Genomic DNA, 16,827 nt, shown 5'->3' with positions numbered 1-16,827 from the left:
TGAATGTCAATGTCGGCTGCACATGAGTTTAAGTATGGGTTTATTCATGTGTGCTGGTGTATAAGTGTGTTTTTGTGCAATCTTATTTGGAGGGTCCTTAATGCTAGGCGGCTCATCAACATAGCAATTATTCCAATCACCCTCCTGGGGCAAATAGTGAGGGGTGTAAGTCTGATTTGCCACAGCAGGTCAAAGTGCCACTTCATAGTCACGGATACAAAAGAACAAGGAAAGACAAGATGTCAATCAAAAACACAGTCTTGCTTTGATCAAAAAATAGTACATTTTTACACATTGACAGCTGTAGATTCCAGTACTGATAAAGCAATAACGTTTATTCATTGCAAACTTTTGTGGCAACGCTGAAGAAGACAGTACTTTTTATAGGGTCACAAAAAATGTCCTACAAGGACCCAGAGTGAGAAGCCAATACATTTCTCATCTTTTCAAGTCTTCTGCTGGGTTTTTTTGTGGGTCTTTATTTTGGGCTGAAATTGAAAAAAGGTGAACTAGGTCACAAAGGACTGAAAAGGTGTGCTGTGCTATGGAGGGAGAAGTTCAAACTTAAGGTTGAGACGGGGGCAAGCTCGCTTTGTCTCCAACAGAATAAGAAACAAGCATGGCCTTGCCAGAAGGGGCATTTTTTTAAGGAAATGCCAAGAGAAGCAAAATCTTGGATGAGAAAATAATCAATGGTATTTAAAAATAAAAATCACAAATATGAAATAATGTTATACACGGTATAAACCTTTTTTCTACAGTAACACTATCAAACAGTGATGCCAGTGGATAAAGGATTTTATTTTATTTTTTATTTTTTTTCCACTGGTGTTCGCATTGCACAGTGCATATAAGGGGAAAACAATGGATTACAGGCAAAAAGTCAAGTGAAATTAGGTGATAATCTCTAGTGATGGACATTAACGATGGTAAAAAAAAACAAGATAGACACTTTATCATATTTTTAAAACAAGTATTTACTAAGTTATTTATTGCATATTATGTTATTTACAATTAAATATAAATGCATTATAGTTTAAATTTATATTACATACAATTAGCTGAACTTAGACTGCTTTTTTTAGCCACTGTAGGACTTCATAAGGTTTTTATTCAATTTCATAATTACTTCAAATATGTCTTTGAAATATGGTTAAAGTTACTGCTCAATGTACTTAGAAGCATTTATGGGAAACTAAAATATACTTTAATGCCATTCTATTGTATATCATGTATTTAAATACACGTGTAGTGATGAAGTTGCACTTTAGTGCATTTAAATATATATTAACATTAAATGTAACATCAAATAAGACAATTTACAAGTGCTTTGAGTTAGCACATCAAAATAAAAGCATGTAGCTTTTTTCTTATTTCTGCTAAAAAAATATCATCACAACTTAAAAGAAAACTAAAAGATTTTTAAAAAGTTAAAATTTATATTATTATAAAGTGTGCATGTAAACGTCTGCATAAAACAAACATAATCGTGACAGTGTATCTCGTTAACTTAAGTGGCCTTTTAATTTCATTAATATGATATTATCAGCAAGTTGTTATATATATAAAAATATCATTATGAAATAAATGTTTTTTCTCAAATACACGGACACAATTATTGGCAGAAATAGAAATTATTATGAGTAAAATATCTCTGAAGAATATTTCCATTCATATTCACAATTTTGAGCACTCCAGGGTGATAATGAACTTGGAATTATCCAGCCATGGCTTCCTGTTTCACAGAAATATAAATAGGAGGGAAAACAAAGCCCAAATTCCCTTAATCATCCATCACAATGAGAAAACCCAAATAATATATTTCTGATGTGCAGCAAAAGATAATTGAGCTTCACAAATTAGTGAAGTGGCTTTAAGAAAATAAAATTCCCATTTCCACCATCAGGGCAATAATTAAGAATTTCCAATCAACATAAAATGTTTCAAAACTGCCTGGAAGAGGACGTGTGTCTATATCGTCCTAATGCACGGTGAGAAGGAGAGTTTGAGTGGCTACAGACTCTCCAAGGACCACAGCTGGAGAATTGCAGAAAATAGTTCAGTCTCGGGGTCAGAAAACCTTAAAAAAAATTGTCAAACAGCACCTACATCACCACATGCTGTTTGGGAGGGTTTCAGGAAAAATTATCCTAGCTCATCCAAAAACAAACTCCAGCATATTCAGTTATCAGACACAACTGGAACTTCAAATGGGACTGGCTTCTATGGTCAGATGAAACTAAAAAAAAAATGCTTTTTAGCAGCAAACACTCAAGATGGGTTTGGTTAATACAGGGATAAAAAGTACCCCATGTGTACAATGAAATATACTGCTGTATTTTTTTTATGTTGTGGGCCTATATTTCTGCTGGAGGTTCTGGTCATCTTGTTTAGACATATAGCCTCATGGATTCAATGAAATACCAACAGATAAAAAATCAATAAGTGACTGACTCTGTTAGAAATCTTATAATGGGCCATGTTTGAATCTTCCAACCGTACAATAATCCAAACGCAAACCTCAAAAACAACACAAAAATAGGTCACTGAGCACAAAACCAAGCTTCTGCTATGGCCATTCCAGTCCTCTGACCTGAACCCTGTAGAAAATGAGTGACGCGAACTGAAGAGAAGAAGCACCAGCATGGAGCTGTGAATCTGAAGGATCTGGAGTGATTCTGGATGAAGGAATGGTCTCTGATCTCTTGTCAGGTGTTCTCTAACCTCATCAGGCATTATAGGAGAAAATTTTGAGCTGTTAAACTGACAAATGAGGTTTCAAATAGTATTGAATAAAAGGATGCAATTAATAGTGACCAATGTGTATTAGAGAAAAACATTTATTTCATAATGATATTTACCCCCATTTTAAATTCTTATTATCCAATGAAAGGTTAGATTTTTGTGAATTTTTTAAATAAAAGATCAAAACGATTAACAATGCAGATTAATTTCCACAGCGTTCTTTGGTCATATTTACCAAGGGTGCTGATATTTTTGGCCATGACTATATATACTTTTAAGATTTGAAGTACATTACAAGCACACATTGAATACAATGAAACACTTTTTTCACAAGGGTTATTAGCCTTAATAGGCTCATGTTGAACTTTGTTCCTTTAGTCTATGTTCAAAGAAGCACAAAACCTGTCCATGGAAAAGTTATGTGCATGTTAAATTCAAACATCTATTTATCTGACAAATATGAAGCAGACATTTGAATTTTAAATGCAAATAACACTTTTCAAATTGACATACGTTATCAGCTACTCCCCCAATTGCAAAGGGCAAATCTCGCAGATCAGTAAGGTGAAGCACAGTCGAAGTCAAACACACCTAATGCTTCCATGTCACTGTGATTGGTAGGGTGCCAGTAAGAAAATGCTTTTTATAATGGCTTTCCTGTAGCTCAAATAGTAGAGCATGGTGCTAGCAACGCTAAGGTCATGGGTTCGATTCCCAGGGAAAGCAAGAGCTGATAAAAATGTAAAAACTGTAACTTGAATGCAATGTAAGTCGCTTTGGATAAAAGCATCTGCTAAATGCATAAATGTAAATGTAAAATGTAATAGTGTCATAAAAGTTGTGCAAATTAAAAAACAAGCCAAAGAAAATGGAAAAACTAATTACAAAGTTAACTCGCCCACTCACCAAGCCCCTGCCCTTTTTCAAAATTATTCAAAAGTGCCTCTCTCAGACAAATAGCAATGATATTGTAGTCAATAAAACAAAATGTATTTGAAATATAATTAACATGACAATGTGTACAAAATAGCAACTAATCTCTCAAAAGTCAGAAAATACTTGTTTATTTTTACACATCTGTCAAACTGAGGCGTAGCTATGCGTTACGTGCGTTTTGCTTGAGGCAAAGGGTTAATCCAGGAAACACGGGCAGATATCAAAACACACAAGGCAAGACTATGACAACTACGTGGGCTCCATAGAGTAGCTATCGCTAGGAGAGTGATGTACGCTATACAATACTCGGCAATGACAGAGAGGAAGTCCAAGGCTTATAAAGAGTGTGTGATTGTGTGATCAGCTGTGTAATCAGAGCAATGTGAGATTGGTGACAGCTGTGTGTCGTCAGTGCAATGGATGATGGGAATTGTAGTCCAATGGTGAAGTGCAACAGTGGTGTAGTGCAAGAGTCCATGCGGTGAGCGGGTGACCTCTGGTGGTGAGTGAACGGAAGTTCATGGACCGTATTCGTGACAGATGTGAAGTGTGGACTGGCGAAATGATGACATGAAAGGACTTTATTATGTTACCAATTATGCAGCATTATGAAAGTGTCTTATGCTCATCAAGCCTGCTTTTATTGGATACAAAATAACTGTAATATTGTGAAATATAATTACGATTTAAAAGAATGTTTATCTATTTTAAAATACTTAAAAATATAATTTATTTCTGTGATGCAAAGCTGAATTTTCAGCATCATTACTCCAGTCTTCAGTGCATGATTCTTCAGAAATCATTCTAATATGCTGATTTATTATCAATATTGGAAACAGTTGTGCTGCTTATTTTTATTTATTTATTTTATTTATTTACTATTATTATTATTATTTATTTATTTTTATTTTTTTTATTATTGGAAGCTTTGAAACTTTTTTGGAGTTCATTGATAAATAAAAATAAAAAGAACAGCATTTATTCAAAATAGAGATGTTTTCTAACAATATCAGTTGTTACTATCACTGTTTCTATCAATTTAACAAAGCTTTGCTGAATGAAAACTAATTTATTTAAAAAAATAAATAAATCAATAAATACTGACCTCAAGCTTTTCACCATACTGTATATTGTTACAAAAGCTATATTTTAAATAAATGCTGTGCTTTTTAAACTTTTTATTAAATCAAAGAATCCTGTAAAAATATAACAGGTTTCCAACACTGATAATAAATCAGAATCGCATAAAATGTATTTTAAAGTATATAAAAAATTTGAGCAAATGAATGCAAGTTTGATGGCCATAAGTGACTTCTTGCAAAAATATAAAATAGTAATGTATCCAAACGTTTGACCTGTATTTTTTTTTTTACATTGCCCCTATTTTACATTTTAGCCCCTGCCCCTGAGGAACTCTCTGCACGTCCCTGATAAATATTGCATTATATTTTAACTTTAAACAACTATTTGGTTTTTCATTGTATTGCTAATGGGAGTTGAATGTAACATGCTTTATTGATTCTACTCATTTATAAAAAAAAGCAAACAAACAAGAAAACCATCAACATTATGCATACCACATTATAGTTTCTCATCCAAAAATAAGTATGCATAAACATCCATAGACAATTCCATGGTCATGACATTTCTCTTCTTCTTATTGTTGCTGCACAAAGTAACAGCTCAAGGCAACTGTCAGGCATCCCACATAAATACAAAAACTGCAGAATGATAAAACAAATGTTTCAGGTCACGACATTTCTACTGGCACATCATCACTCTAGCCTTCAGGAATCTGATTCTTTAAAAAAACACACCATTTACAAATATCCAGCTACATTTGAGCATTAGGAGAGAGCTCAGTGATACTGATTGCGATTGTACACGTGTCACTTTAAATAAAATCTCCTGGTGAGTGTCCAGTAATTAACATCAATGCTTTTAGTGTATAAGGAATCACCAAGACAGCACGGCCCTCATATATGTATGTAATGATATGTAAAAAATACAGAAAAACTGTAATATTATGAAATATTATTACAATTTAAAAGAATGTTTATCTATTTTAAAATACTTAAAAATATAATTTATTTATGTGATGCAAAGCTGAATTTTCAGCATCATTACTCCAGTCTTCAGTGCATGATCCTTCAGAAATCATTCTGAAGGATCTGAAGGATCATTCTGAAGGTCAACCTTTAATAATTGGTTCCATGGAAAGACATATGCCATCTTTTCCCTGCTTATAATAAAATGCCTTTGTGGTGACGTTTCTGCTCACAGTGAAACATAAATATATTTTATTGTGTCGCAAATCGCTCATTAGAGGTTTAATGTATCTATTTTTATCACTTTTATGCCACAGTAAATAACTTCTGTCCCTGTCTGAAGAATTGTATGTGTAGGGTATGAATACTTCTGGAAGACTGAAGTGAAACTCAAGGTCTGTGTGGTCAGTGTGTCCTTGAGAGAGCCAAGCAGCTCAGCTTCTCTTCTCAGGTATTGATTACCCTCCTCTGACCTACAGTAAGAGTTGCACACAAACCTTGCGTAGGTGATTCTATAGAGAGACAACATTCTTTGTCTTCGTTGTGTGAAGGTGAGGAAAAGTGAGTGTGAGATTAAAACTGGGGCTTTGTCCGAAAACATGGTGCACTAACTTGCTGTCTATACTGAGTTACATGGAGAGATGTGTACCAAAATAACATCTTAAAAGAAACAGAACCAGTTAACAAAATCTGATGCTTTTAATAGGAGGACATTTCATATGTATATATGTACAACTGTTCACTTGTGTGAATTGCTCAAGAGACTCAATTAACACTCAATGCCGCTTCTTACGCATGCATATGGCATGAACTTATTTAGCACAACAATAAAGACCAAAAATAAGTGTTTTTGTAAACTAAAAGACAGAAAACAGACGTTTTCTCAAGCTGATAGATAAGCAGATGTGTGTGTGAGAAAATATCATGTATGGTGTTAAAAAATAATTGACACAGTGGATGTTTTTAAGTGAGAAAATAGACCATACATTCAACAGATTTACTCAAAAATGCTGATTGATTCTTTCAGCGCCGGAGTGCTACTTCTGATTCACTTCATAGAAATCGGCGCTGCTGATGCCAGTCATGTGAAATCCCATTACCCATTGAAAGGATACTATGACAGAGACACCGCTTTCCTCTTTTTTCTCATGCATTTATGACTTGACCTGAAGAGTGAAAAACACATAAGCAGGTAAGCGTACACAGATATATATACACAGAGGGAATTGATCCCCTGCTGATTTTGTAAGTTTGCCAACTGACAAAGAAATGATCAGCATATAATTTTAATGGTAGGTTAATTTTAACAGTGAGAGAACAACAAACAACAAAAAAATCCAGAAAAATGCATTTAAAAAAAATATATAAATTGATTTGCATTTTAATGAGTCAAAAGTATTGGATCCCCTATCAATCAGCAAGATTTCTGGCTCCCAGGTGTCTTTTATACAGGTAAGGAACTGAGATTAGGAGCACTCTCTTAACATTAACCTAATGTTAGTGTAATCTGTTTATAACGCACATCATAAACCCGTCTTTTTAGGCAAGTATGGGTGTCATGAAATATTTTTAGACGAAAACTGTATTTAACGTGATCACAATCTATTAAAACGTTGTAAGTTAGGCCTATTAATTGTAATGATTTCATTTCCACGGTTATTCAAGCAACGAATAAATTAAAGGCCTATAGAGAACACAGTATCAACGGAGCTTTTAGAATCAGTTAAACCATTGCGTTGCAAAATGATTCACTGTTTCAAAGCGCTCCAATCGGATCGAGTACAGCGAATCATTTGATTCAGAACGGGACCTCGGAGCGAGATCGCAGGATGTTTTTTATCCCCACCGGATATATACGTTTAGCTCATCACTAAGCGTTGTTGGATCTCCCATCTATTAAAGATGTGTTGTCTTTGGCAGAGTTTTATGGAGATATAGTACAACAAATTTGCTAATGTGTTGGTTTTGTTATTTTTATCGATAGGGATGATGAAGAGAACACAAGGATCAGGAAATGACACTAAAGCCAAACTCAACTCTACTAAGCCACGGAACCAACAGCAGGAGAGCAGAAGAGAGAGAAGGAATACAATGTGTTGATGCAAAACATAAAGGTTAGAAAAATGTATTTTCTGCAGGAAAATGACATGACTCATGCATGATAGAATAGCCATATTTATTTTATGCTCTCTAAAAAGCCCAACACAGCCAGTCAGAGTTTTTAGAGAGAAACTCTCATGTGGGCATGACAATATGAGGTAAATGCCAACAAATGATTACACTTCAGCTGATATATGCTAACAGTCTCAGTCTGAGACAGCACACTTACGGACACCCACAGACCATTTACTGAGCGTCTGAAGCATAGCTGACAAAAAGTTCCATTTTGACTTTTATGAGAACTAGATAATCCGTATTTAGTTTGAGTCACTTAATATGATTTCCACGATGTCCATAATCAGAACTGTATGTTCCTATTTGTTCTGTCTGTGAAGTAATTTAGATGGACAGAAGAGTTTAAACATTATTTTCAATATATTTTTGGTGTTTTTGTGGTCACTTCCTGCGGGAGATTCTTCGTAAGTCAAAAATCTGAATTAGATGAGATTGCAACATTATATTTTGTTGATAATTAGCATTGCTTTTTTCTGTGGTATTGTGCCCGGTAGCTCTGCCCACTGTGAAATCTCATTGGTCCAAAATCTTGCTCCACCTAACTTCATTTTATCAGATATGTTTGGATTAGCTTTGATTGTGTTGCATGTCACAGCAGTCACTGCATCACGCCTGATTGAGGTACAATGTCGGCATCGACAGGCACACACAAAGACAGGAAACCCTTTCTCAGTATGAACCTCTGTCTCTTTTACTCAATCTCGTTGGCTTTCTTCTCATTCACTTTCTCTCAGGAGATCAAAAAGTCCTTTTGCTGTATTGAATTTTTGGAGCTCTCTCTTCACCATTCAGTATTGGCCTCAGTTCATTCTGGGCTGAATGAGCCACCAGGTGAGACTTTGATAGTGTCTCTTCTGATATATTGGATTTTCTTCCAAGAAAACTACATTTTGTCAGTGTACAAAATTACAATAAAAGCTTTAGATTTTGTGCACATTTGTCGTTTGTTATTTGAGAGTAAGTAGCTCCTGATAGAAACTTGAATGGTGAGCTCTATTAAAGTTGTATTCAGTACTTTTCAAGTTTTGCTGTCTTATATGGCAGTAATTCCCCTACACTTTATCTTTGAAACAATTTTAAATCAGAAATGTTTGCATTCAGGCATTACAGGCCTTTTCTACTTGTTTGCAGAATATTCTGCACTATTTTGATACAGTTCAGTTTACAGGCTAAGGAATACCTAGGAATGATATTACTGCATATTGACTGAACTCCATCTTAAATTTCACCATTTCTACCTTTTGTACTCTGTAAATGGGAAAATGGACGTTCAAATAGAATGTGAGCGCCCCCGCTTCAGCCGGTGTAGCGCTATTGATGAGATTTCAGGTCAGGCTGACAAATCCATTTCACCAAAGGTCAAAATGGCAAATATAGTTCAGACATTGGTAACACAGATGGAAGGCGGACTTTTATTCCCAGACATCAAACTTGACGAAGGCATGCCTTGTGTGTTGAGTCTGGTTTGCTTGCTGCCTCGGTGCACCAAAAGAAAGTCATTTTATAATGTGTAAATGAAGTGATAAATCAATACATTCATGCACAGTTTGGTTAAAAACAAGACCACGTTCTGTAACCAAACTGAAATAAAATTGCATGTGGATTTTGAGAATACAGATGAACAGAACAATGTCCGTAAATACAGTTGTCGATCCCGACCACTGACTGTGTGAATGTAGGAAAAGACTGATAGGAACATTTTGTGGACACAGAAATGAGAAGTTGTCCTTTTCTTTAGACAAAAGGAATGAGATATTGGGTTTTTTACAGCCAGCGCTCAACCTTTCATTCCTTTGCAAGTTCTGCCACGTGCACTGGTGCGTATACTGATAAAATTCTCTCAAGCTTCAGTTTTTGGCAGAGTGGAAAAAGGTTGTCTTGCAGCAGGCAGTTTCCCTTTATTTTGCATTCTTGTAGACTTCCTTTTATTTTAAGAATACTGCCGGTCCCTGCTGATGAAAAGCAGCTCCTCGGCATGACGCTTGTACGCCGCCCCATACTTCCCTGCAGCAATACTTCATTATAGGTATGATTTTAGATTTGTTGCTCACATATCACTTTGAAATTTAGCTCAAACGCAGCGTTCCGGTCTCAAATGACCACGAAAATCTTCTCCTGCAACTGACTTCCAAGCATTTTCGGAAACTCCAGACATGTTTGCATAGTTCTTTCTGAGTAATGGCCTCATTTGTGTCACCCTCCCATGTGGTTTTTCTCACAAGCCTCCTTCTTTGTGCGCACAGATTTTTTGAGGGATGACCTTGTCTAGTCAATCTGGGTGGTTTGATGTAGCTTCCACTTCCTGATAATTGCACCAATATTGTGCAGTTGGATATCCAAAAATGTAATCCCTTTATGAATTTACTTTGCTATCGGTAACCTTTTTGGATGCTTATTTAAATGTTTATGATACAAGTTAAAATTTCAAGTCGAATTCTTGAGTTATTAAGTTTAACTCTGCCAGATTTGTGAAAGGATTCAACTGGTCCATTGAAAATAATCATCTCACAAGAGCGATTTGTTTAGTAATCCAGTTCTACAGTTCAACTTACTGACTCTGTGAGCAGTGGTTCTGGAGTCAAACGGTTCAATGAAGAGGAAAGTTATTAGTGAATAATGATTTAAATGTCAGGCCATTTCTCGAACAAAGCTATTGCATGTTTTTGAAAACCTGAAATATAGCACACAACCATATGGGCTGCTTTCATTGTGGTTTTTGGAGCTCAACATATGTGATTACTATGAACTGTTGTATATGCATGACAGTTGTCCTTCAAAATTCACCTTTTGTGTTTGGTTTGGAATGACATGGGGTAAGTAATTAATGATCAAATTTTCCAAATTTTACACTTTTTTGGTGAACTGTCCCTTTAAGCTCTGTAAAAGATGCTATTGCTCAAAGTTTGAAATTTTCAAATGGAAAAATGACATTTATCACCTGTAAGGAGCTAAAGTATGCATAAATGAGATGATAACATAACAGTTATGGCCACAGGAGGGCAATGATGACTCATACTTAGCTTTTACCCCAAGGCCAAGAACAAGCAATTGGAAGAATGCGCTGTTTTTAAGCGTTTGTGTGTGATCACAAATGTGATATTAAGAGTGTCTGTCTTTGTGCATCACTGGCCTCTCAAGCAGGAGTTTTAGCGCTGCTGTGAAAAGCTCCTCCACACATCACTCACATTTAGGGTCCCTACAGTCACTGAACCTTGAAAGCAGCAGGACTAAAACACACTGCAGAGAGAGAGACACTGATATCTCAGGAGCCACAGAGGTAAGCAACATCCACTGTTAAGTAATGGCAATTCTCAATTGTGCACCAAGAGCAGCAGCTTCAGGCCTTTTGCAGCCTGCTGATGAACTGGGGTCCGTTCTTCGTACCTCGATTAATTCATTTGAGATGATTTGAAAGATGCCAGATCTTCTAATCCTGATAACTGATCTCTGGCTAATTTGGTTAAAATCGTTCATTGAGTATAATGAGTATAGATACTGGCTGTGTCTATAGTATAGATTACACAACATTATTTTCAAATTAATTTTTGAATTATTATTATTTAAAATTAATGTCCCTGGACCAGTAGGGTATTCTTGTAATAAAGTAGCGGTGGCTGGGACAAATATTAAGTTTCAATTCGGCTTAAAAAGATGCAATCTAACCCTGTTTACATGAAATAAACCTGCTCCTGGGCACGTTTAAGCTTACGGACCTGTTGCTATGACAGCATGAGCTTCGAAGAACCAAATGATCCAAGATCAAGCGAAATCGTCAATAATCAAATCCAGCTAACTGAGTTAGCGACGTACGTAGAACGGACCCCTGAGCTCAAGAGTTGTTTCCACAATAAACATTTGAATTCCAAATAAATGTTTTGACACTTCCTTTAGACTAATCATTAACTATCACTGGTAAAACCCGAATTGTAATCCTAATTGTGGGCTGTGTTGTCACACGATATGTTCTAAGCAGTCTTATAGTTGATATATTATTCTTATAGTATCTAGGCAGTGTTATAGTTGAGATCAGCTCATTTGAGTTCAGGCTGAGACCTGATGAGGGTCGAGACCGAGTCGAGACCTAGTACAAATGCTTCCGAAATTGCACTTTAGACTGGGTCTAGTCTCGAGTATTACAACATTGATATACATTGATATTCATATTGTGAAGCTTTTGAGCCAAATTCAAACAGTGTCCAAAAAAAAAGTCATTTGAGATTAAAAATTACTAATTTAAGAAAACCTTTGAGTTTTCTGATATCAAAATGACTATAAATTCTTCTTGTTCTTCTTCTTGAATACAGTTTTTAGCCGTATATAAAATAAAATGAATTAATAAAATCAACATTAATATTTCAAAGTAAAAATGTGTATTTAAGAAAACTATAATTATATAATACAAATAATAGCAATTTTATTTTACAGTACTACTGTAACTATTTTATTTTACAGTACTACTGTAACATTACGATGCTACTATTTGTGGCTACTATGTTCATTTCTTAATTTTCATACGTTAAACTATCAAGCTTTTAGGTTTTCAAACTAATGCTCATATTATTATTATTATTATTGTCACTAATTTACAACATTATTTCTTAGGCTTGTTCATGTTCTTTATTTCTAAATGTTAATTTAAGATTACCTTTGCTGTCATGTAAAATCTTTAAAAACTGTAAGAAAAAAAAGAATGAAAGATTACAATTTTTTGCCTAATTTCAAAACCATTATCCAATATTTTTATATGCATTTTAATGAAATAATTTAGCAAAACAATATGCAGTTGTAACAATGACTATTTATTTGTTTTTGCCATAACATAAAAATAATTAGTCACTTATTGTGTCCCTAGCCCTTTCAAGTTCTTTGTATTTTTGGGTCCACATTCTGGTTTGCACTAGCATCAGCGGGCAGTCGTGTGACAACCAGCCCAATGCAAAAGATAATTTGTCTTCTGCTTTTTCATCAGAGTACACAAAACCAACAAAAATAATAAAATCCCTGTGCTTGTCTTCTGTAGAAAACACAAACCTGAAATAAATCCCATCCCAGTCCCCCTGGGATCAGCTGTTTGTGTCCCACAGGATTAGAATTTGATGCTGTGCTGTTGATATCTTTGTTTGAGCATCTACACATGCTGATGGTGAGCAAGTTCACCGTTAAAGATTATTCTGTTTGTCAGCTTTTGACTCATTCCGGACTCATGCTGTCCTGTCCACTGACTCAGCCTCACCTCTCCAGCCTCAATGTCGATAAGTCAATAGCATCGGGCCGTGGTGCAATTAGGACATTATTAAACTGTTCATCTGCCCCTTCTGAACTCCAGACTCACCCGCGGCCTCCCAGCGGTCTTTCCTCAGTGAAATCCCCAGTCTGTCTGTGAAAGCTTGGCTGTGCTCCATGCATCTGCGACCCTCTGTAACCCTGCGCGTCTCCTCTCGTCAGGCTATGCCCGTCGGGTGTGGAAGTGCCAGGGTAAGTGAAGGAGGATCTGACAGCTGTAGAAAAGTAGTCATGTGAGCAGGCAGACCTCATCTGCCACCACTGAGGGATGAAAATGTGGCCTGGTGAACCCTTGAGTTTATCTAGAGCACTCAGTCAATCGCTCGCTCCTGAGAAAAGGGCTTTGGGCGCACGCCTAGGCTCATTACTACTGGTTATGGTGATTTTAATGATCTTAAATATCACTTGCCTCTTTGTAAGGAAATGTACATTAGGCATGTGGTGTCATCTGCTATGTTTGGACAATGACCTCTCTATACATTATTAGAATTTTTTTTAATTAGTTTTTATTTTTGTATTTTTATTTTTTAATTTCAGTTAAAGTTTTAGCAATTTTGTTTGTGTTTTGTCACGTTTATAAGTTATTGTTTTATCTATTTAGATTGTTTATTTTTTTATTTTATAGTTTTAATTTTAATTTGAGTAAATTTAGTAAAATTTAAAATTTAATTTTAGTAAATCAAGTTAAACTAAATTAAAATGAGAAATACTGCTTCGGCAACTCACTGAAATCACATATGCTTGATTTAATTTAATTTAATTTAATTTAATTTCATATTTATTTAAATTTCTGTTTTTGATTTAGTCAACTATAATAATCCTGCTCTATCCTGCCACGAAACACTTTCATTATTTAATAACTAGGCAGATATTTTACATTACATTTTTCCTTTTTTTTTTTTTGTAAACACATGCTTGATGTACGTGTTTTAACCGTTGCGCTCCCGTCTTGCGTCTTTTGCAGCATCTCACCCATGGCAGTGTTCAAAAAACACTCAAGTTAAAACAAGTTAAACTTTTTTTTTTTAAAACCCAAAAAAATGTTCTGTGTGAACGACCCCTTAAAGAGATCTCGGAAAATGCTAACTTGATAGCACTGAAAGCGAACGTCCCACCCTCCCCGCAATCGCCGTTCAAAGCCACGCCCCCTGAACGCACATACTCTCAAAGAGCAGAATACCAGAGACAACATTAAATTACTACAATAGGCTGATGAACCTTTTTTTTGGAATTCAAAGTTGTGACAAATATGTTTTTGTTTTTAAATTAAAAACAACTTTTACATTTGGGTATGTGTTGCATTGGTTATTTCCCAATCCTGATCTCATGACGAACGCGTACTTGTGGGAACTTTTTACAAGACGTGAAATATTGGTATGCAAAGTACCAATAAGTACATATCACTGCAGTTTCCAACAGAAATTAACACTAGAGGCAGTAAAACAGCAAGCACGTTTTCGTTCAAAGTTATGATTTTATGATTTCTACTTTTTTTTCGCTTTCCGGATGTAACAAGTTTTCTCGGTATCTCAGCCAGCATGGAATTGGACTTAGGGTGCCGAATCATATTGGACAAATATGACTGACGATGAAAAAGCGGAACGATAAGAGATCGAAAAACAAGCTAAAACGGCATGCTTGCGAATTAATTTTTACGTCCCATTCGCTTTTGTTCATACTATCGGTTAGGTTTAGGTGTAGTGCAGATAGTATAACTTATACCACCACTCAACGGACATTTCAAGTCGGAACTGTCACAGTGACCTACGAAACCAGCGTCACATAAACGTACCATATGTATGTTCATCTGTTTCGGGGGAAAAAAACGAACACACTTTTAGCGCCACTCAGTGGTCATTTCATATCGAATATGTCACAAAACGTACATGACGATTCGTATTTCACATCTTGTGAAAAGGTTCCCACAGGTACGTTTTCGTCATGAGATCAGGTTGTTATTTCCACAAAAAAGTGATGTGATGTAAGCAGTTAGTTTTGTTGTCAGTACCTATACTCAAAAAACTATTTGGCAATACAAAAGCAAAACAAATATGAGATGTGAATTACTCTGACTCAAGGAAAAAAATAAAAATACATTTCAGGGGGAGGCAGTGTCTTATTGCTGCCTTTGAGCTCATTGCATTTTCACGATTTTGGTCACATCCGAATCGAAATGAACAACAATTTTATGAGCGAGCCATTTTTATAGATGGCTTATAGTCCCAGCTAAGTGTTAGTTGTGTTCCACATAATGAAATCCATCAAATGAAACTGCCTTATGAGTTTACACTGGACTATGAAAAAAAACTAAAACAAAACATGGCACTATTTTCTCTGTATCTGTGCACATTCTTACTTATTTAGTCATACGCTCACACAAAAACTCTTCCATCAACCAATATAAACTTCAATCAAGGCACCATGGAGCTGTTGTGTGAATGTCACGCTGTGATAAACACATCTATGCTACAATAACATTTTATTTGTTTTCTTGCAGCATCTCAGACAAGAGACTTTCAATCATAGTGGTGTTCAGAGAAGGTGATTATGATAAAGGGAGGTAGGATTTCTTCCACATCACAAAGGTACTAAAAGGAGGGGTAATTTAAGAGTAATTTAGCCTTTGTCTTAGATGTGATGTTCAAAAACTTCAGAAGACCTTCCAGCTCAGATCCAAAACTGTTATTATTGATTTCACTCAGAACTTGTTGATTCCCACTTCAGTGTTGAAGTTGAGAGACTGTAAAGGCCTGTTTTGATCACCTCTGATGTGACAATTCCATCCTGCTGGTCTTATCATCAGCATTTTCTTTGTTGTTTGTCATAATCATTGAGCCAAAGCATTCCTGAAGCTTTCCCGCTTCTAGACTGTTCTGAAAGGATCCCCTGCCTCTGAAATTTCATTTCACTCTTCAAGTAAAAAAGCAATTTAGAGAAGCCAACCTTTTGAAAGAAGCTTTCTTAGTTGAAGTGCAAACACAACCTTAATCAGCAAATGATAATTGTATGCGGCACACTTTCCTTTGCAATCTGAAGCCCGGTGCTGGAACTCTTCCTCATGGAAATTTCAAACGTCCTCCCCAACCCACTCGCCACCGACATTTACGAAATGTCAATACATTCACAAACGCCAAATTACAAGCAAATCCAGTTGAAGAGCTGCTTGTTACACCAATAGTTACAGTTCATTAACAGGGCAATATTTCTGTGTCGAGAGTGTTCTTAATGTACTTCGCCTTAATATTAATGTTAAAATCTCCTCCTTTATAAGGTTTCATGTATGTGGACCTATTTTTTCTCAAAACCATGAGAGTCTTCCTCTTTTGCTTCAGTTGTAACGTCGGCACTTGCTTTTAAATTGGTATTGCGATGCTGTGAATTTTGTTGACTCTTGATGAATCGTTTGTGATGTTTCTCATCCAAGTCAGTTGAGATAAAATTGCCTGCCAAGTGATTGCATGTAAATACTCATGATAACATTTAAAAATCAAGCAATATTAAAGTCATATTTCATTTAAATGTCATATTTGTATGATGTCAGCAATGATTATTGGACTATGTTTTCCAAGAAAACAATATTTTAGTGTTTCTACTTCAAAATTGCTCTTGCATTTCAATGTGGTACTGTTTCTTTGTAATT

The sequence above is a fragment of the Barbus barbus genome (genome assembly GCF_936440315.1).
Source record: "Barbus barbus genome assembly, chromosome: 22".
NCBI lineage: Eukaryota > Metazoa > Chordata > Actinopteri > Cypriniformes > Cyprinidae > Barbus > Barbus barbus.
Note: the sequence above shows the minus strand (reverse complement) of the source record.